General features: G+C 42.4%; 1 protein-coding gene across 6 annotated transcripts in view; it reads right to left on the reverse strand.

The window, feature by feature from the left end:
• EGLN3 (egl-9 family hypoxia inducible factor 3) overlaps positions 1-22,063 on the reverse strand; it is a 356,054-nt gene that overhangs the window by 72,235 nt on the left and 261,756 nt on the right. For 2 of the 6 annotated variants that reach the window (XM_054689814.1, XM_054689813.1), the window contains exon 1: positions 16,317-16,504. The exons of 3 other annotated variants lie outside the window; for them this stretch is intronic. The gene's annotated coding sequence lies outside the window, so the exon portion shown is untranslated. Of the gene's footprint in view, positions 1-5,981; positions 6,182-16,316; positions 16,505-22,063 lie in introns of those variants that run through there. One more of the 6 variants, XM_054689811.1, reaches the window with a different exon arrangement.

Genomic DNA, 22,063 nt, shown 5'->3' on the forward strand with positions numbered 1-22,063 from the left:
TTTTTTTTTTTTTTGGCTAGGCACAGTGAAGATGGAGCCAAGCTAATTCTAGAAATTTCCAAAATCAAGACCAACCCCTAGACCATCTTCATATCAAGGAAACTTGAGATTAAGTCTACTTTCCAGATAGATGGTCTTGTCCTCCAATAACTGAAATGGTTAAAATCACTGAATTGTTTGAAAAGTCTGCCCTTAAGCTAAGAGATTCTTTCCATTAGTCTCCTGAGTTATTCCAAAACAAGGTATTGGTTTATACTTCCCCTTCTAACAGGCTCTTTGCCATTAGGCGGAAAAAGTAATTCTACTAATAGAAAAATCAGGGCCCAACACATTCTCCAAGACATGACTCAAATGTCACTTCCATGCTGCCTCCCTGGTCTTTTCTACATGGCTCTTGTGGAGTCTCTGGCACAAAATGGAAACTGTTTCAAATGCTCCTTTAGGGTAAGGACAGGGGCATATGCATTTCCCGGACACAATGCCTGATACATAGTAGGCATCCAGTCCTAACTAAAGGACTATAGGTCAAAGAGAGAGTAAAGCGAAGAAATATAATCACAGAGAGAAGCAACCTTGAGAAACAACAAAATCAGAGGTCACACACAAACAGAAAATCAATCAAATTCCAGTGACACATCCAGGAGCCCGCTGAAGAAGCTGGGTATCAACCGAGCGCCTGAGCAGAGAGGCATCCTTGCTCCCCACACCTGTGGCCTCCTTTCAAGGTGATCTCACCTTGCCATTCCCCTTGGGTTGGGCTCACTGGTCAAGGGGATGGAGACAACTTCACAGTCAGCAATCAAAAAAGATAAACTCATCCCATTCGCTGCAATGTGGATAGAGCTAGAAGGAATTTTGTTCAGTGAAATAAGCCAGAAGGAAAAAGAAAAATATCGGATAGTTTCACTTAGAGAAGGGATATAGGGAAACCCAGTAAGACATCAGTATAAAAAGATAATAACAGTACAAAACACAACAAAGCAAAAACAGACAATTATAAATCAGAGACATCCTGCAGGGGAGGAGGAGGGGGAGGGATCAGAGGGAGGGAGGCACACAGGGGACTGAAGTGATGGTGCATGGGTGCATTGGTGAAGGAAACTCTATGGGGGCTATACCTGAGGGGGTGGGGGGAAGAAAATATTGTTTTAAAATGAGTAATGATGTAAAAAATTTAAAAAATTAATATTAAAAAAAAAATTCCACAAGCTAGGTATGTCATCTGAGGAAAATGCCAGGTTCCTGCCCATGTAACACATACATGACCAGGGCTTGAGGTTCTTGTTGATTTTTGGTTTTGGGGTCTCACTGGAGAGTAGAGGGGAAAGTGTCTTAAAGACAAGGGTGCCTGTGAATGAGCAAAGTGACCTCTGAGTGGGCCATGTGCTTGAGGAATAAATCTAGTTGCACAATGTCCTAGAGATACACCATGAAATTGCTTCACCCCCATTCTGCAAGCCATTATCAAGCAGAAAGGGGGGTGGGAGTTGTAGTTTTTATACCAAAATAGGAGTCCAGATGAAAATCTTACCTCTTTGACTTCGATGCTTTTCAAAAGAAAATTTGTATCTTTGTAACATCCCTGGGAATTGTTCTTATAAACATGATTCTTAAAGAAATCTTAGATTAGATGTGGATCAACAATACCAGAAATGCTATACAATGTTCTAATATCTAATTTAAGTCTTAATTTTAGAAAACTTAATTTCTACTAATGGACACTCTTGAAAAAATTTTCTTCATTTTTTAAATCAGGAATCATTAAACATTAGAGCTCAAAGAGACTTCATCAGTCATCTGCTCCAGTGTACACTCATGAACTCACTCCCTCCTACACAGAGGTAGAAATGCTTAAACTTTCCACTGCCAAGACAAACTTTTTTACTAATATGAATCCAGTAAAGATGATTTATTATAGATTGCTGAAATATGATACCCAAATCTTATTTTATAAAAACTAGAGACCTGTAAGATAATGTATTTAAAAAGTTTTGTAGTCTATTAAGTTTTACAAATGCAGAGTTAAACGAAGTTTTAAAAGCTCCTTTTGTTTTGATGTTCAACTGGCAGATTTCTCAGAACCTTTAAGAAAATATCACCCTGAATTGAACGACAAGGAGGACACCAATATCCTAAATGTATGGGATGCAGCAAAAGCAGTAATAAGAGGAAAATATATAGCAATAGAAGCTCACATCAAGAAACAAGAAAGAACTCAAAGAAACAACCTAATCTCGAAGCTCAAAGATCTAGAAAAAGAACAACAAAAAAACCCCAAAACCAGTAGAAGAAAAGAAATAATAAAAACCAAGGCAGAAATAAATGAAATTGAAACTAAAAAAACAATCCAAAAGATCAATGAAACCAAGAGCTGGTTCTTTGAAAAAATCAATAAAATAGACAAACCCCTAGCCAGGCTCACAAAGGAAAAAAGGGAGAAAGCACAAATAAACAGGATCATCAATGAAAGAGGAGAAATCACAACGGACACAGCAGAAATCAAAAGAATAATCAGTAACTACTATGAACAGTTATATGGAAACAAGTTTAACAATCTAGAGGAGATGGACAAATTCCTACAACTCTACAATCACCCAAAGCTAGATAAAGAAGAAATAGAACACCTAAACAGACCAATTACAATTAGCGAAATTGAAATGGTAATCAAAAACCTCCCCAAAAACAAAAGCCCAGGACCTGATGGATTTACAAATGAATTCTACCAAACATTCAGAGACGAATTAGTGCCTATCCTTCACAAACTCTTCCAAAAAATTGAGAAGGAAGGGACAATACCAAACACGTTCTATGAAGCCAACATTACACTAATACCAAAACCGAACAAGGACAACACAAAAAAGGAAAACTACAGGCCAATCTCCCTAATGAACACTGATGCAAAAATCCTCAATAAAATTTTAGCCATCAGAACCCAACAATATATCCATAAGATAATTCACCACGACCAAGTAGGATTCATTCCAGGGACACAAGGATGGTTTAACATCCGAAAATCAATCAACGTTATCCAACACATCAACAAAAAGAAATATAAAAACCATATGATAATATCAATAGATGCTGAGAAAGCTTTCGACAAAGTGCAACACCCATTCATGATAAAAGCCCTTGAAATTCTTGGGATACAAGGAACATACCTCAACATCATAAAGGCCATCTATGACAAGCCAACAGCCAGTATCATTCTCAATGGTGAAAAGCTGAAAGCAATTCCATTAAGATCTGGAACAAGACAAGGATGTCCACTCTCACCACTGCTTTTCAATATAATACTGGAAGTCCTAGCCAGGGCAATAAGACAAGAGAAAGACATCCAAGGAATCCAAATAGGAAAAGAAGAAGTCAAACTATCACTATTTGCAGACGATATGATATTATACATAGAGAACCCCAAAAACTCCACAGAAAAGCTAATTCAACTCATCAATCAGTTCAGTAAAGTGGCAGGATACAAAATCAACACGCAAAAGTCAGTAGCCTTCCTATACACAAACAATAAATCTGAAGAAGAAGAAATCAAAAAAACCATCCCTTTCGTTATTGAAACAAAAAAAATCAAATATTTGGGAATAAATCTAACAAAAGAGGTAAAGGACCTATACAAAGAAAACTATAAAACACTGTTAAAAGAAATAGAAGAAGACACAAAGAAATGGAGAGATATCCCCTGCTCATGGATTGGAAGAATAAACATTATTAAAATGGCCATCCTTCCAAAAGCAATATACAGATTCAATGCTATTCCAATCAAAATTTCAATGTCATTCTTCAAAGAAATAGAACAATTATTGATGAAATTCATATGGAATCACAAAAAACCCCGAATAGCCAAAGCTCTCCTGAAAAAAAAAGAAGGGAATGGAGGCATCACACTCCCAGACTTCAAACTATACTACAAAGCCATAATCATCAAAACTGCATGGTATTGGAACAAGAACAGACATACAGACCAATGGAATCGAATAGAAAATCCAGAAATAAACCCACAGATTTATGGTCAACTAATCTTTGACAAAGGAGCAAAGACTATGCATTGGAGCAAAGAAAGTTTGTTCAATAAATGGTGCTGGGAAAACTGGGTCGCTACATGCAAAAGAATGAAGCTTGACCACTACCTCACACCATACACAAAAATCAACTCAAAATGGATTAAAGAATTAGACATAAGACCTGAAACCATAAAATATATAGAAGGAAATATAGGCGAAACACTACGTGATTTGCACATCAAAGACATCTTTACAGACACATCACCCAAAGCAGTGATAGTGAAGGCAAAGATAAACAGCTGGGACTACATCAAATTAAAGAGCTTCTGCACAGCAAAAGAGACAATAACAAAAACAAAGAGAAACCCCACCAACTGGGAGAACATTTTTGCACCCAACACTAATGATAAAGGACTGATCACAAAAATCTGCAAAGAGCTGATGAGACTCAACAACAACAAAGAAAATAATCCAGTCAAAAAATGGGCAGAAGAGCTAAAAAGAAACTTCTCTGAAGAGGAAATGCAAATGGCCAACAGGCATATGAAAAAATGTTCAACATCACTTGTAATCAGGGAAATGCAAATCAAAACTACCATGAGATACCATCTTACACCAGTGAGAATGGCACATATTAAAAAAACTAGCAACAACAAATGTTGGCGAGGGTGTGGAGAAAAAGGAACTCTTCTGCACTGTTGGTGGGAGTGCAAACTGGTCCAACCACTGTGGAAAGCTGTGTGGAGATTTCTGGACCTACTAAACATAGAGCTTCCATATGATCCAGCAATTCCACTCCTAGGTATTTACCCAAAGGACACAGAATCATCAATTCCAAAGAACACCTGCACCCCTATGTTTATAGCAGCACTGTTTACAATAGCTAAGCTTTGGAAACAACCCACATGCCCAAAAATAGATGACTGGATCAAGAAGATGTGGTTCATATATACCATGGAATATTACTCAGCATTCAAAAAAGATAAACACATGCAATTTGCAGCAACATGGATGGCGCTGGAAGGGATCATGCTCAGCGAAATAAGCCAAAAAGAAAAAGAAAAATACCGGATGGTCTCACTCATAGCAGGAATCTAGAAAACTTAAATAAGGGACCAGGAAAATGAGTAACTATAAGAAAGTGAAAATCAAAATCAACAAAAAACTATGAACCAGAGACACTTTTAGGGGGGCAGGGGCGGGAGGGGAGGGATTGGGGTCAGAATGGGGGCGCTGCAATTGTATGGGGAATATAACAATAAAATTTATTATCTAATAAAAAAAATTTAAAAAAAAGATTACAAAAAAAAAAAAAAAAAGAAAATATCATCCTGAATATTCTAGAAGGAGATAAAGTATGTGACATAAAGGACCTAAAACTTCTTTTTCCCCCAAGAAATACTCATTGTGTCAGAGAATCCTATTGTTTTGTAGTAGAAAACAGAACAGTTTAGGAAAACTGGCTACAAAGGTTTCAGCCTTCATGAACATCTGTAATTTACAGTACCTACTGTGACTTTTATTCTATCTCTGGATAGAATGTAAATTTGTTCTTCTACTTTCTGATAGCTAATACAAAATCCATCAATCACATGATCAATTATCACATTAAAAGTTCATGGTGTTTATCAGATGAAAACAAAACAGTTTGTTCAAGAAGCACCAGTGGGGGCCTCCCTGGTGGCACAAGGGGTTATGTCTCAGTACTATCAAGCTATCACCAGCCACTGCAGCATGAGTTCAATCCCAGGGCAGGGAGGTGACCCACATGGCACAGCAGACCTCTCTGGGACTCACCTGCTGCTCCCCTCAGCAGTGTATTTCAGTCAGTCTGCCTGTTCTGCTCTCCACTCTGTCTCTGGTGAATCCTTTCATCACCCCCTACTTCTGGCCTGCGCCCCCATTCTCATATGCATAAATAAATAAATCTTTAAAAAGAAGAAGCAGCAGCACCAATGACCTGGTACTTACAGTGGGGAAATCTGGTCCCTCAAGTGTCTTCACAAAGAGAATCAGGATGACATCCTTAGCAACACACCCCCCAAAAATTTCACAGGTGATCTTATAACACACGGGAGACTGACAATACAGTCCACAGAGCCGTCCAGTCGAAGCAGCTTTACAAGGAGTCACAGCTTCTTCCTCATGTTCACATTTTTCTTCTAAGTTACCCAAGGCTCCAGGCCTATTCTGCCACCAACCAGCTACGCCCGTCTCCAAGGGGAATCATTTGCCTGTTCTAAATTGGAACTAGATGGCTCCTTGAAGTCCAAATTCAAAGTTCTAAAACCTATGGGATTTTTTTATTACTTTGTTTTTCTTATAAATGTAAAGCTTCCAGTCTCCTTTGAAAGTGTGAGATGATCCTTGTAGGTATCTGTACCTTAAATAACTTTCACTCATAGGGGACATGTTCAACACATAACTAAGATTTTATGCCAGAGTAATGCATCAGAAATTTAGAGCAAAAGAAAAAGGGATTAGCTGAGAACAGAAGTGGGAGATTGCCAAACATAATTTTTTAAATCCTTCTTGGTTTCTTCAGAATAATTTTAATAATTATTAAAATTATAATTTTAATAATTAATTATGGTGGCAATAATAATCATAGTATTTGCTCTAAGTCAGCCCATAGTTTCTTAGGAAATAGCAGTAGCAGTAGAAGCAAATGCTTATTTGATGTTTCCTATGTAGCAGGTCCCATGAAAGTATTATACTTAATTACTCTTTAATGCTCACACAGTAACCCAGAGGAAGATACCCTTCCTATGCTATTTCAACAATGAGGAAATTCTGACTCCCAGGGGTTGAATAACTTGCCCAATGTCCTGTGTTTAGTAGCAACAGATCCAGAATTCAGCTAGCTCTGGAATCAGAGGCCCAAGCACCACATACCACTGCCCCCAGAACAGCTGCAGGCCTGGGAGGCAGCCTGCGCCTAGCTGCTACAAACTGGATATTAGAGAGGGCTCCTCCTCTCAAAATAAGACTGCTGAGGAAGAGATGTGGAGCTCTCTAAGTAAAACTTCTCCATAAATGCAGAGAATAACAAAGGTTTTAGTGATCAATGACTCTTAAACAAATATTAACACAACAACAAACAATTCTGCAGATCTCTTGCAAAACTGAAGGTGGTTTCCACTGTGATGCTACGGTAGTCATGGACTCCTTTGGTAAAGGCTGAACAAACAGACTGCCCTAACAGTCAGCAGAGCTCAGATGTGCAACTTCTGCACAGACCTGGGGTTCCAGGCACTCTTCCTCCTGGTTCATGTGAAACACCACAAGCTTTGCTCCGACATCATCTCTTCCTTCTAACCCTTCTCCCATCCCCACGCCCTCACTCCCCAGCATAGAGTTTCCTGTTCGGAGACGTAGAAGAGGAATGTACTTGAAAGAGTCTAGCCCCACTCTAACATGTAATCACACATTGTTAGCACACATGCCGGAACCACGTCTCTTGCTTTTAATTACCTTTCATCAGAGGATCTCAAAGCACTTTTCAAACATAATCATCTCTTCTTATGTATTTTCCTCCTAACAGCTCCACGTAGAAACACAGCAATTATATGCTTTACTCTCTAAACTACTACCAACATATCCTTTGAAACCCTTAAACTAAACATACACACATTCACAGGTAAGCGCATGCAGAGAAAGGTTTTAATGGTGGCCAGGCAGTGGAATCCTTCACATAACCCTGCGCTTACAGCAGGGGTGGGGCCCTACCTGTCATCTGCATACCGTAAGCCCTCAGGATGACAGGAAGTTTCCTGTACATCCTTAATGAAATGAGATTCCCTTTCCATTTGTGAAGTTGCTGCCTCCTTTAACTAACCTATCCTCTCTGAATCATGCTTACCCTGACTGGCAGTGGCCTCGCAGCAAAGTCACCCTTTCTTATCTCTTAGTTCATTTTGTCATCCTGAGGAGTGGTACTCTCCCATAAAGAAGGGTTCATTTCAGAATAGGGTGCATTGGTTCTTTTTTTATTTATTTAGATTTTATTTTTATATTCCCCATACAATTACAACCCCCTTATTTTGACCCCAATCCCTCCTTTCCCCACCCCCACACCCCCCTTGGAGTGTCTCTGGTTCATAGTTGTTTGTTGATTTTGATATTTTCTTTCTTATAGTATTTCAGAATAGGGTCCATTGGTTCTTAAAAGCTGGCTACTTTCAAAATAAAATGAAACTTGCTTGACACACTCGAACTGTAACTGTAAGCCCATGACAATTTTCCTAATGAGTATGGACAATCTAAGAGGTGAAGTTTTAAATTAAATTTTGCTTAGCATGTGCTACCTCTCTGTGGCTTCTTGTCTGCCTAGAGCATTGAATCAAAACAGTAAGAGCTTGGAGAAAACCGGGAGTTGCTGTTGTCTCTCTACTCCCTGTGGCTTCCGACTAGGAGTTCCATGCCAGAGTCCAGTCCCAGCGCTCGGCCTGGCCAGCGGGGCACTTCCTGCCATTTCAAGGTGGTCTGAGAGCAGGAGCTGTCAGACTGTCAGGGCCAGTCTGTCAGGGCCACAAGAGCCCCCTGAGGCCCACAACTTCACATCACCCTTGACAGTCTCAAGCTATAAAATAGCTTGTCATCCTACATGATGAATAGAGTATTTTGGAAAGCAGTTTTTTACTCCATCAAAGAGATCTATAAGATTTAAGGTTTCCTTTCTAGGAAAGCATGATCTGATGTTATTCCTACCCTGCTTTGGTCATCCTACTAGAATTTCTGCCTTCAACTTTTTAGGAAAGGAAGGGGGACTCTGAAGCCTGTCTAGCCTTGATTTTTGGTCTTCTGAATACAGGTATGCACTCATTGTTTTTCTTTCATTCATTGCATCTACTAAGACACCACTTAGTGAGGGCAAGGCTTTGTGCTAGAGACACAGCAATGAACAAAGTAAACTCAGGCCCTGACCTCTTGAAGCTACAGTCTGGAGAGCAGACAAGTGGTAAACAATCAGTCAAATAGTTGCATTATTACAGAGCTGTGATACGTGCTTTCTGGAAAAGTACGGGATGCCATGAAGGAGCATAACAGGCAGAGCTAATGGAGGACACTTGTGGAACAGCATTTGTCACACCATCTGTCCTGAACAGCAGACCCCATGGTGTGTGCCACAGCCAGAGTGTGCTTCTCATAGTTGCCCTCCAGGTCTGCTGAGGATTCCTTAAAAGAAAAGCAGCTGTCATCAGGGTTGGCCTCAGAGAGAGCTGGACTGGCACCGCCTTTGCTTTGTACTGAAAAGAGCCTGATGAGGCTTCAAGAGGCAGAGTCAGCTGTCACCCAGCTCCACAGCGCCAGTCACACTGCAGTCGATGAATGGGGCCTCTGGAGTTGCACATACAGCAGTTAACGACAAATAGGAATTTTCTAAGTGAGAAGTTTAATTTAGTGGAAGAATATTTGATCAACTGTGGATCTCCCAGCACGTCGCCACTTCTCACCATTCCACTTTTAACAAGATGTTGCAGACACAGAATCCATCTTTCCTTAATAACTCTCTTCAGGAAGCTTAAAATTCCCCCTAATGAAATCTAGACTTTTCAGCTTTGCCCTGTGATGGTTGGCAATTGTCTGACTGGGAACACAGGTTCTGCACTGTGCCTGGGAGTGACACATAGGAGTCCACCAGTGGTGCCCAGAGACCCTCACAATGATAGGTGCCCCAATAGCAGACCCACCACACTGCCAATCAGGGAGCTATGCATCGGCTTGGCCCCCAACGTGAGGTTCAAGAAGGCAACTTCCAGAATCACACAGACTTGAGTATGTATCCCAGCCCCACCACTGGCTGTGCCTTTGGGCATATTACTTAGCCTCTTTAGGCCTCAGTTTCCTCATCCAGAAATCTCATGTTCTGTGTGTACATGCACAAGTGTGCAGATTAAGTGAGATATGCAACAAGATTAGCAATGTGTTGAAACAAAGTAGACACTCACTGTGTTCATATGTATATATATATGCAAAAAATATTACACATACATATATAAAATAGCAAGCACTTTTATGTCAGGCACTTACCTGCCTGACGTCATATGGTTAGTAAGCAAGAGCAATTTGCTAATTGGAACCTGTACAGTCTGACTCTAAGGGCTTAACCATTTTGCAATTAATGACAAAAAGGTAAAAAGGGAGAAGACAAGGAAGAGACAACTAAAATGGAGGAGGAAATAAAGGTAAAATAAATACTATTTAATGCAATAATTTTAAAAATCAAAATTAATGCAAAAAATCCATGAACACAATTTCCCAATTTTAAATAAAGGCAGAATTAGTATTACTGATTTATGCTTTTACCTTAGGCTCCAATAAGTCTTGGCATGCCACTGAAAACCACACTCATTTGTGGGAAAGTGTTCTTGTTTGCTTGTTCTATCCAAGATTTGAAAATCAGTGGGCCCCAGGTAAATTCTAGAGCTGGCTTATCATGGCTGCTGGGAGCTTACTCTTTGTAAATCTTCCCAACTCCATGTTAAAGACATCACCTTGGTAGTTTGGTATCAAATGCAATGGTGAGAGTGTTGATACCAGGAAATTGGCAAAGGCTACATATGGCCTACCCTCTTCTCTTCCCCCAGCTCTCCTGGAGTGATGGCTCACCAGCCTCTACCCACCTATGAAAGATCTGTCAACTCTCTACTTGGGAAGAAACACCATTTAGTGAAAGAACGGTTTCACTTAGAGTTGACTGTGCTGCAGGGAACAATTGGCATTTCAGCTCAGATAATTCTTCATGGGGGGCTGTCAGTGTGGTATGTTCAGTAATATCACTGAACTCTACCCACTAGAAGCCAGTAGTACTTCTCCCTTCCCTCCACGGTACAACCAAAAGTCTCCTGAAATTTCCAAATTTATCTGAGAGAGGGGTAGTGGGGCATCACTCTTTTGAGGATCCATCGTGACCAGAGGACAGTCCAGATTGAAGAAGCCCAGACACTGGGGCACAGTTTCTTCTCACCCTTTCCCATCAGGAAGAGGCTGTAGTCATCACCTTCCAACTTGGAATGAGCCCACTAGCAGGAAGTTTCCTGGCTTTTCGGGGAGGTCTGTTAAGCCTCTCTGAGGCCTGAGGATTGGCCTCCTCAGACAAATATGCACTTGGCTAGTGTGAGAGGTAATCCAAATTATGATGAGAAACAGTTACTCACTTTACTCAGTTCAGACTTATATTTGCCCAGGAACAAAACCACACGCGCACACACACACACACACAAAAAAAAATATCTGGGCCTCCCTAGTGGTGCAAGGGGTTAAGCACCGCACTATGAGGCAGTCCACAGCCTCTGCAGCACGAGCTCAATCCCCGGCTGGCCAGGGAGCAGCCCACATGGCCCAGCAGACCACTCCTGTCTCACTCGCTGCTCCCCTCAGCAGTGTATTTCGGTCAGTCTGCCTGTTCTGTTCCCCGCTGTGTCTCTGGTGGGTCCTCTCATGCCCCGCATCTCAGGCCTGTGCCCCGGCTCTTGTATGCATAGATAAATAAATTTTAAAAAAAAAATCCCTAATCACTTTCCAGAAAGAGGCCTCTTGTCAACTGAGATTGGGGGACAATAGTCTTTTCTTGAACTTTCAACCCCTTACATATTCCTAGATCTCTGTGCTTCTCCTCAAGGCACATGCCCAGAGGTAGCTTCCAGCCAGGTCTGGAGCCCCAGCACACACTGCTGTCAGTGTGCTGTCAAGCCAAGGATTGTGTGCAAAGATGGGCACTCCCAATCAGAGGGTCTGATTTTCTAATCGCCGGGATTTAGAATAAAATATGAAGTGAAATCTCATTGATAGAAAATTAAAATTGTTTTTAAAGAATATTTAATTTACCACACTGAAGTCAAGTTGGTCAGCAACTTTTTCCCACCCCCTATGAGTCTCTCCCTCCTTCCTGCCTACCCCCCTCCCTTTTATCTTGGCAGCAACTGTGGTCAGACAGTATCTTCATCCTGGACCTGGACGCCTTCTTGATTCCCAACACACAGCTGCTGAGTTGGCCCTTACTCGCCCTTTCCAGCTGTTGTTTGCAGAATTAGAAGCTGGACAACTGATGGCAAAGAGGACTGTGCTAAGTGAAGAAAGATAGAACTAAGAAATAATGTACTTTTTTCCTGGAATCTCAAAGATCCAAGGTCTATGTTGTGGGGATCAGGACTAGCCATCCTGGCACCAGACCACCCCCTACCCCAACCACCTGCCCTCACTCATGCAACCAGAAACCCAGGCCTTCTTAAGTGATTGAGGAAGCTAACTAATTTGCCATTTTGGTTATTGCCCCTAGAATGACAACTCCCAAATTTTCATCAGATTCCTGGACTCCAGATCCAAATTTCCTATCCCTGGTCAGATGCACATCCTATAAGCATCCTCAAATACAATGTAATCTAAAAGCTTCCCAGTCCCAGCCTAGAAAATCTTCCTCCTGGGTTCCCCTTCCCAGGAGCATCCTCTTTCTACCCTCCAGTATGCATGGAGTGGGAACCTTAAGTTACCTTCAACACCCTCACTTTTCCATGCCCACATCCATTCTCTCTCTCGGATCAGCCCCTCATTTTCATTTCTACAAAAATGTTTTTTTCTCTCACCTAAATTATGGCACTGTGCTGGCTACTGGTCACTCTGCCTCATTTCTGTCCTGCATCTAGACTGTTTCTTAAATAGATCAAATTTTATCCCCTGCTTATTAAACATCAATGACTCTTCTTGAATGATGTTTCTAAACAAGTTTTCCAGGTCTGCCATGGTTTATCCAGCACCCCACTTTTCTCATCTGTCCTTAGACCTACTTATCTTCCAGCCATTATGAAGTTCTTCTTCCCTAGAACATGGCAGATGCTCCGCAGGTGCTCCTACTGCTTTCTCAGTAGGAATCTCCTTCACCTTTTTCTCTGATAATTAACACTGAGTCCAGATCAAACACTGCCTTGCCTCCTCACCTGAAGAACCTGTTTCTTCTCCATTCCCATGATATTCCACTGTATAAGTAAAATCTTAAGTATATAATTTTTAAATTATATTTTAAAAGTATAAGCAGGGCCTCCCTGGTGGCGCAGGTGGTTGAGCGCCACAATGTGAAGCTGTCTGCAGCCTCTGCAGGGCAGATTCAATCCCAGCTGGCGGGTGAGAATCCCACAGGGTGAAGCAGACCTCTGCTGTCTCACCCACTGCTCCCCTCAGCAGTGTATTTCGTCAGTCTGCCTGTTCTGTATCCTGCTCTGTTTCTAGTGAATTCTCTCACCCTCCCGCACATCTGACCTGTACCCTGGTTCTTGTATAAATAAATAAATCTTTTAAAAAAAGTATATCACCTAATTTTTAGCACACTATCCATTCAAGTGTACATCTTATGCTTTTGCCAGTCTATCCCCTCATTTGATATATTACAATACTGAAGCACAATATCTGCATCTATTAGTTTGTTGCCCAGAAAATAATAGTGAATTAAAACCAATTCCTAGAGAAAACAGGTCATCTTAATAGGTGAAATCAGGAGGCAACACTGAAGCGGGAACACGTATTCTAGAACAGCATATAATAAGGCTGTGGGAAGGGGCAGGAGAAGACCAAGAGCAGACTGCTGCCTTTATGCTGGCAGTGAGGTAATAGGGCTCACCCCACTCCCAATCTTCAGTGTCCTCATGAGCCTACACCTGTGCAAAGAACAGCCTACATTTGCCTTCACTTGTGCAAAGAACCCTGGCAAGGCCTGTCCCAAAGACTGTGCCAAGACAGGACAAATTGAACACCGCCTTGTGGTTAGAAGTTCAGAAAGTGACTCCACAGTGAGTTCACTGGGCAACCACAAACCCTGGAACCTTCCCGCAGAGAGCGCTCCACTTGGTAACTTGATACCAAATCTCCCCTTCTTGTGTTGATGACATATTTAAACTGCGGTTGGTTCTTTTACTTGAAATGATCTTAAAAGGAAAAGCCTCAGGGGACTGCTGATGAGAGTAATTACAAATAAAACACACTTCTGTGGCCAAAAGTTTCTTCAAAAACTTATTATCAGTCCTACTGAAGTAACTAGAAAAGCTGAGAAAGTGGGAGGACAACAAATCACTATTTTCTAAAACTCAAATTCAAATCTCGTTTGGTGAGCACCTACGGAATGCAGGAGGTCTCTGGATCCAGATGTCACACATGGTGGAGTTATCTTCATTTTAGAAGCATGCACTTGAATTTACTTTGTCTCTTAACTAGCTAATAAGTTTTTTTTTTTTTTTTTTTTTTTTTTTTTGAGGACTGCTAAGTCAGTCCTACTATATCCACCATGGTGTCCAAGAACAGTATGTGTAAAATATTTGCTGAACCTCAAAATGTAAATTTCCTGCTCTTTTGCGGGAGGCAGACCTTTGGACATTTTCCTCTTCCCTATTAATCAGAAGTCATATCACTTCCAAACTCCCACCTGGCAGCCAGGAGAACAAGCTCCCCAGATGCCCACCTCTAAAGAGCTTATCCAGGAGCCCTGGCAGCCTCCCAGGGAATCTACCAGGCAGCTGCCAAGGTTCTGCCAGCCAATGAGTGAGTGAGGCAGGGATAGGCGGGGCTTCTCCCAGGGGACTGAAGGCAGCACTCCTCTGATGTCAGCTTTGGCTAGTGCAGTGACCTTGCCCAGCTTAGCCCCAGTCTATATCAGAATGCACAGAATGGAGCTCTCAGGCCTTCCTTTCCTCCCTTCACTCTAGGATACCTGCAACAGTCTGATGACCTTCCCTCTTCCCTCCCCATTTATTTTTTTTGTCCTATGCCTTCCCCCTAAAAAAAAATCCTGGCATGTATAATCCTGTCTTGATGCCTATTTCTCAGAGGACTGGCTTTGCTTTAATAAATAATTTATAATTAGTAATCTCCATTCCCTTAAGAGTGCTTAGCTAGCACCTCTCGTGCTGGGAATACAATGGTGAGCAACAAAAGCATCACTGATGCCCATAAGGAGCTGGCGGATTAATCAAATAACTACAAAAATTAAAAGCAAAGGGAACTATAATGGGGACTAATAGGGGAACCTGACCTAATCTGAGAGAGAATTCCCTGAAGAAGAGAAATTGTAAACTGAGACCTGAAGAATGAGAAAGAGTAAAACAGGCAAGGGCATTGGATATTTCAAGCTGATGGAAGAGAAGTTGTAAAGGCTCTGAGGCAACAGGGAGCTCAGCAAACAACAGACCACGGAGCAAGGAATTGACACAATGAGAATGAAGGCAGGGGCCATCCAGAGGGCTGTGGGCCACCTTTGGAATTTGGCAAGAGTGTAAGTTCTTTGAAAACAAGTGCACTGCCATGGCCCTCTTTTCTGGATCTAGTATAATGCTGGCACCAAGAAAATGCTCCCTAAATAGTTGTTGAATCGAAAGAGTAAAGCAATGAGGAAGTAATTCAAGTTTGGGTTGTTGTCCCTACAATCAAAGATGTAGTAGATCAACCAAAAGTGTCAACCAAATAGCAGCTCTGGACTCTGCCGGCTGATAAGACTGACGGTAACAATAAGGATGGTCATTCTCAGGCACTGGTCTAATTCCTGGAGAGACGCCCGCAGAGAGACACCACAGCAGTGGGCATCGTGATGGGTAGGAGTGTGCCACGGATCAGATATGGCCTTACCACCTCCTCCTTGGGTGGCCTTGTGCAAGTTACCCAACATCACACCTCAGCATCCTCTTGTGTAAAGCATTGCTGGTCTCTCTACATCCAGTGGAGTGCTGGTGGGGATGCTGTGGGAATCACCATGTAAAGCACCCTGAGCAATGCCTTGGAGCACAGCACATATTCACTAAGTGGGACCAACTGTTACTTTTTGAACATAGTTCTCTTCGCCAAGATAAGAGCCATAAGCAGGGAGATTTCCCAATGGTGAGTTGTCATAACCCGTCTGTCATGAGAACTACGTGGGATCACTTCTGATGCAAGAGGCCAGCTTTGGGGACCAGCTGGGTGGGCTGAAAACCCTGGGGCCTGGCCAATAGACCGGGTCCAGACATGCACTTTACACACTCAGACTCTGAATCCCACACTAGTATTTAAACATATACCTGAACATCAGACCAAACAGAATGCCTCTAGTGTGTAGGTACATGCAATACATTGCAGGACAGAGGGGAAGGACATGCTGTTTCCAGATTTTCTGTCCTGGGGGGCAGAGGCAGTGCCTTCTGGCTTCATTTCAGAACAGTGAAAGGCAACACCATGAGCAGATGCATCTCAATTCCTGCCTTTTGGATTTGCTTTCCCATGCTGGGTATTGCAATCTGAGCCCAAGTATAGAAGAAAATACCTATGGAATCCAAAAGGAGAAAAAAATACCTGGATCTCTCCCCAAGCACTGTGTCCCAGCTGGCCCTGGCTGCCTTGGAATGGAGCGAGGTGGTTGGGGTGTAATTGCCAGGACAGATATGAGGTATGCAGGCCTACGTGCGCAGCAGCACACACCACAGGCCGGGAGGGACTCTGTTCAGTGAGTGGCCATCTGATAACAACCTGGATCCTTAAGATGCCAGCTGCCTGCCAAGCTGGACATGTCCGAACAGTGGCACCCAGAGGTCCAGGAGACAGAACAAAGGGCCTATTATTAACTCAGGCCTGTGTTAGCATGTCATTCTCACCAAAACAAGTCTTGGGCCAGGCTGGCAGAGAGGTTATGTCCAAGAATCTCAGAGTCTAGAATGGAGATGGTTAAATTAAAGGGGCTCTCTTGTGGCAATTTCAATGTCAATGTGGAAACCAGGCCATCTCATTAGGATTTGGCAGTCGGGCTCATACCTTGTTAAGCCTATTCTTTTCTGTGCCACCCACTCTTGCCAGGCCCCACAAATGCTAGCTCTCTTCTTTAGGGCAGAGAATCCTAGGCCTATAACCTTCCCCATTTCAGTAGGACATAATAATATTAGTTATGGTCAGTACATAGGCATTATTTCTACCAACCACTTATTGCTCTAAGTGCTTTCCATATATTTTCATTCATTTACTTATCACAGCAAGCCTATGAAATAAGTACAATTATTTTACCATGCAACAGGTGAGTAAACTAAGCAACCACCTGCTTAAATAATTTATCCAACGTCACATAGCTAGAAAAGTGGCAGAGGCAGTTAGCAAGTCTAGGTAGTTAGGATTCAGAGTCCATGCTTTAACTATTATGCTATACTTCATCTCTATTCATCATCAGTTTCTTACTGATTGCAATTTTCAAAAGACATCAGATTCCTAGGCCTGTTTTTCCAGAATGAACAGCAAGCAAGCACAGAGCTACTATTTGATAACATCCTATCTTATGTATAATAAAATTGGGAAATGTTTACAAATTAGGAGAAGCTAGGAAGGGAAGCTGACTATGCAATACTCAATATTAACATTTAGAACACTGATATTTTTACCCAAGTGAAGATTTGGACAAAGCATTGGGTGCACAGTGATGAAAAGCATCTACTGACTCACGCTTTATATCACTGCCTCTTCCCCACAGGGAGAGGCCTTGCAGATCTAAGTGTTATGTCCAAATTGGTGAGCACTTCCCAAAATTCACCCAGGAAGGAACTCCTTGTAGTCACAGAAATGAAGGGTGGGATTGCCCAGCACTTACTCAGCTACCACTTAACACAAACAAACCTTGAACATGGTTGTTATTTTCCCCATCTTGCAGATTAGGGTGCTGAGGCCCAGAGATTTTATATACTTGCCCAGGTAAGTACTGGCAAATCCAAGATTCAAACCTCATCTGACTGCAGAGGAGGGAAGGACTCAGTGCTCAACTCTTCCTGGAACCATTTCAGAACCCTCTTTCTTGAAAGACCTCTATGATAATCTTTGCAGCAAAGCAGTGCTCACTAACATTGTTTCACACTCAGCCAGTCTTGTCAGCAACCAAACCATAAATGTTGGGGGGCATTGACTATGGGTTGAATTTCATTCCAGACCATCCCTGGGTATTCATGTCAGGAAAACTGGAGGTCAAGACCCATAAGCACACCTGGCGTCCCTGGCCAGGGGAGTCAGTTACTTCGTCTTCAGAAGAGGGCAGGTAGACTTTCTAAGTTTCCAAAGCATTAGCTGGGAACAGCTTTCATGTTACTCTTGCCCTCCTTGGTCACTCTCTTTAACACTGCTTGAAATTCAGTGCAGGTGCTGCATTGCATCCCCATAAGAGTGTTAACTATGACCACATTGTAACTAGCTTGGGTATGGCACAAGAGCAAAGGCAGTTGAATTGTCGACTCAGCGTCTGCTCTACTATAACACACCACAGTGCAGGCAGCCCCTCCTGGTGTAGAGCTCAGCAACTTAAGACCCAAGGTCTAATCTCAGCCCCTCATGAAGCCCGAACACTTCAGACTAGAAATAACACCAGAGGGTAGATACACTCAGACACACATGCGTCATCACCAAATCAAAGCCAAGATATGTATTTGAGAATTTACAAGGTAGACGGCACCCTCTAATTTAACAACAACAACAAAAAAGCGAGAACTACGTGTTTCCTTTCTTTCCCGAAAAAAAAGACACAAAGACTTTTCTCATATAAAAGAACCTGAACCCACCCAACTTGATTTTCTCCTCTCAGCCAATGAATACATCAATGTCAGTAATGGTGAGTCGTGTGTGAGAGGCAGCAAGAGGAGGGTGTCATCCTGCCTACAACCTGGCTGGGAATGGGGCCTTGAGGGTGTTGGCAGGTGGCAACTCCAAAGGTGAGCAGGGCAGGCTGTTCCACGATGCCTGGAGCCTGCATTTCACCTCATACCATGATCTAGTCCCAGAACAGAGCAGGGACCAGCAGAGATAGCTCAAAGGTAAGCTGGCGAAGATTTCAGTCTTAAGTCCCTCCTGAGGCCTCCCAGATTTGTGGCTCTCCCATCTGAAGACAGATAACGAGGCCATCTTATACTCAACCCTGATCCCATCTCTTTCATTAAAACGTATCTGTCACTGTGATGTTTCCTCTCTTTTTTCTAGGCAATTCCTCTGGTCAGACTCCATAGGAAAACAGCACGGCAGTGATTTCTCATGGATTACAGGGCAATGACTGCCAGCCTCCCTCCCCCCCACTCAGGTCCTAAGAGTGTCCAAGAGCATCTCAAATTGAGCAACTCTCTTAGGTGACACTCACAATTCCAGCTTCATTCCAGACCTGTGAGGTGTGAGCTCTGGTGCCCCTCAAGTCCTTATTTCTCAACTGCCTCCTCCACCTGCTCCCAAGGCCCTTTGGGAAGGACACTAAGCCGGGAGTTGGAGTCAATAACCACAAGTGTCTGCTGTTACTCCTGCCACCTCCAGTCCCCCCCTAATTGCAGTGCTCTCCAATTTGGTCTCATCTCCAGTTACTTGTGGTGCAGTTCTCCTCAGGGGGGATGTGTGTTCTTTGGTCAAGAAGGAAAAGAAACTAGAGACAAACTAGATGGGCACTGTCCCCATAGCTCATCCATCACGTCTGCAGGAAAGAGGACACCCAGAACTGCCCTTCAGAGGCAGTGGGACTGGCTTCTCAAATGACCTGTAATAAAGGGCCACTGTTGCTGGGTTTGGTTTTGTTTTTTATAAAAATTTCCAAATCACATTAAACCAAAACTTTTATAAAATAAAAATGAATTACTAAAACTGAATTTAAAATAAAAAGCACACAAAATATAAGCTCAAATTTATTGTAAGCTGTAATGATCATAAAATTATTCTAGCACATTGCTATAAAAGTTTCTAAACACTTGTTCTCAACATCTTACCTTGGTCCCTGGCCAACACAGATTTGGATAACCCTGTTCTTAGAGGAAGCCTCTGCTGTGTATTTAGCCACTTAGGGACTGTACATGTTACCCTTGCAAAAGGGGAAAAGGTCAATGTAGGTCAATAATGTCCTACATCTGTATATTCCAGGGACTCACTCCTAATTTTTCCCTAGGTTCTAGGGAACTATCGCATAATGATGACTTTCTAAGGGGGGAACTATCTACAGTTCTTATTGCTGATCTAGAGCTACCTAAGTCTAAAGCACCTTGGAGAGCAATGAAAGAAAATGTATGAGAGAGAAATAAACACTATTGCAGGTATTCCTGTGTGGAACCAATAGGTATTTTGTTTGTTTGTTTGTTTGTTTGTTTTTGGCTTTTTAAAAACAATTTATTTATTTATGCAAGCACTGGGTATAGTCAGAAGCACGGGAGAGTGAGAGAATTCACCAGAGCCAGAACAGGGAGCAGAACAGGCAGACTGCTGAGGGGAGCAGCGCTCATGGCAGGAGAGGTCTGCGTGCCATGTGGGACCCTCACCTGCCAGCCAGGGATCAAACTGGCACTGCTAAGGCTGCGGGCAGCTTCGTAGCCCAGCGTTCAACAGCTGCGCCACCGGGGAGGCCCCCAATAGGTATTTTGAAAAACATCCTGAAAGCATGTCAAAGATCTAAGAATTGTTATCACTGGGGTTGGTGAGTCCTGGCTCAGACTAGCTCATGCTAGTGCTAGTTATACAACTGACTACTGTCTATTCAGAGATCTGCCTCTGGAACCATGATGCGGGCAGCCCCTGGATGGCTGTGGATAGGAAAAGAGGACCAGCTTATCTACAGCATTCAGGAGGGTCTGGGAATTAACCAACATTCCCATAATGGCCCAGTTAAAATACTTTCTTTACTTCTGGAGGAAGCAAACCTCACTGTCTACCATAACAAAAGATCAGTTGCTGTTGAGAAACAAAATAGAGTGTGATCATCCTTTACTAGGGGGAGCTGAAAAATAAGGTAGGACATATAGAATGAGAAGACTCCATTTCCTAGAGCAATTTTTAATAATAGCTCTACTGATATATAATTGATATCAGGTATACGTCACATTTTTACAACGTGCAGTTTGTCAAGCTTTGACATACATATATACCTAAAACCATGATCAGAATCACAACAATGAGCACTACCTAAAACCACGATCAGAATCACAATAATGAGCCCTCCTATAATGGTCTCCACCTCTTTCCACCCCATCTATAAGACAGTCACTTTTCTCCTTTCTGTAACTACAGATTAGCTTGCATCTTCTAGAATGTTATACAAATGCAATCATATAGTATATGCTCATCTTTGATCTGACTTCTTTCATTCAGCATAATGATTTTGACATTCATTCATGTTGCTGTATATATCAATCACTCACTCATTTTTACTGCTAAGTAGTCTTCCACCCAGAAGTAATTTTATATCTCATGCAAGGTTACCCTGACACTAAAATTTTGAGGGGTTAACAGAAGTTTATGAAGACTTGGGCTCTCTCTTAGAGTGGAGCTTGCTGCTCCTATTATGGGAAAGAAACATTTTTTATTAAAATTAAGGAGAGAAACAAAGAAAAATGAGTCATTTAAGATTCTTAAATAAGAAGGATTTTGCCGTATGCAGGACATGTAGACTATGAGGAGTAGCAAGAAAGAGGTCTGAAAAACCAGGGGCCAGGGCCTCCCCAGTGGCGCAGCGGTTGAATGCTGGGTTGCGAAGCTGCCTGCAGCCTCTGCAACGCCGGTTCGATCCCCGGCCACCGGGTGAGGGTCCCACATGGCGCGCAGACCTCTCCTGCCACCCGCTGCTCCCCTCAGCAGTGTATTTCATTGGTCTGTCTGTTCTGCTCCCTGCTCTGGCTCTGGTGAATTCTCTCACCCTCCCGTGCTTCTCACTGTACCCAGTGCTTGTATAAATAAATAAACATATCTTTAAAAAAAAATCAACAACAAAAACCAGGGGCCACCATTCTTACCTGAGAGAATTCTCAGATTTCCTGACTTTTAATTTCCTATTCAGTTTGTTTCTTCCCTGGTGGTAGGAAATGCTATAAAAAATAGTTTCATCACATTTTTGACTTTGCGTTTATAATTGCTAGAAAGGAAGGTCAGTCTGCAACCATAATTAAAGTTATTCATTCATTCACTCACCAAACATTCATTAAGTGTTTTCTGTACACTGAGTCTCATACTGGGGATCCATGTCAAAGGCTTACAGGAAGACTTACCATTTCTGCTTTCAGAGTTATGAGTATGCAGATTTCACAGTTGCTGAGTTTTACAAACAACTCCTTTACCATAAA

The sequence above is a fragment of the Talpa occidentalis genome, unplaced genomic scaffold (genome assembly GCF_014898055.3).
Source record: "Talpa occidentalis isolate TD23 unplaced genomic scaffold, MPIMG_talOcc4v2.1 talOcc4.11, whole genome shotgun sequence".
NCBI lineage: Eukaryota > Metazoa > Chordata > Mammalia > Eulipotyphla > Talpidae > Talpa > Talpa occidentalis.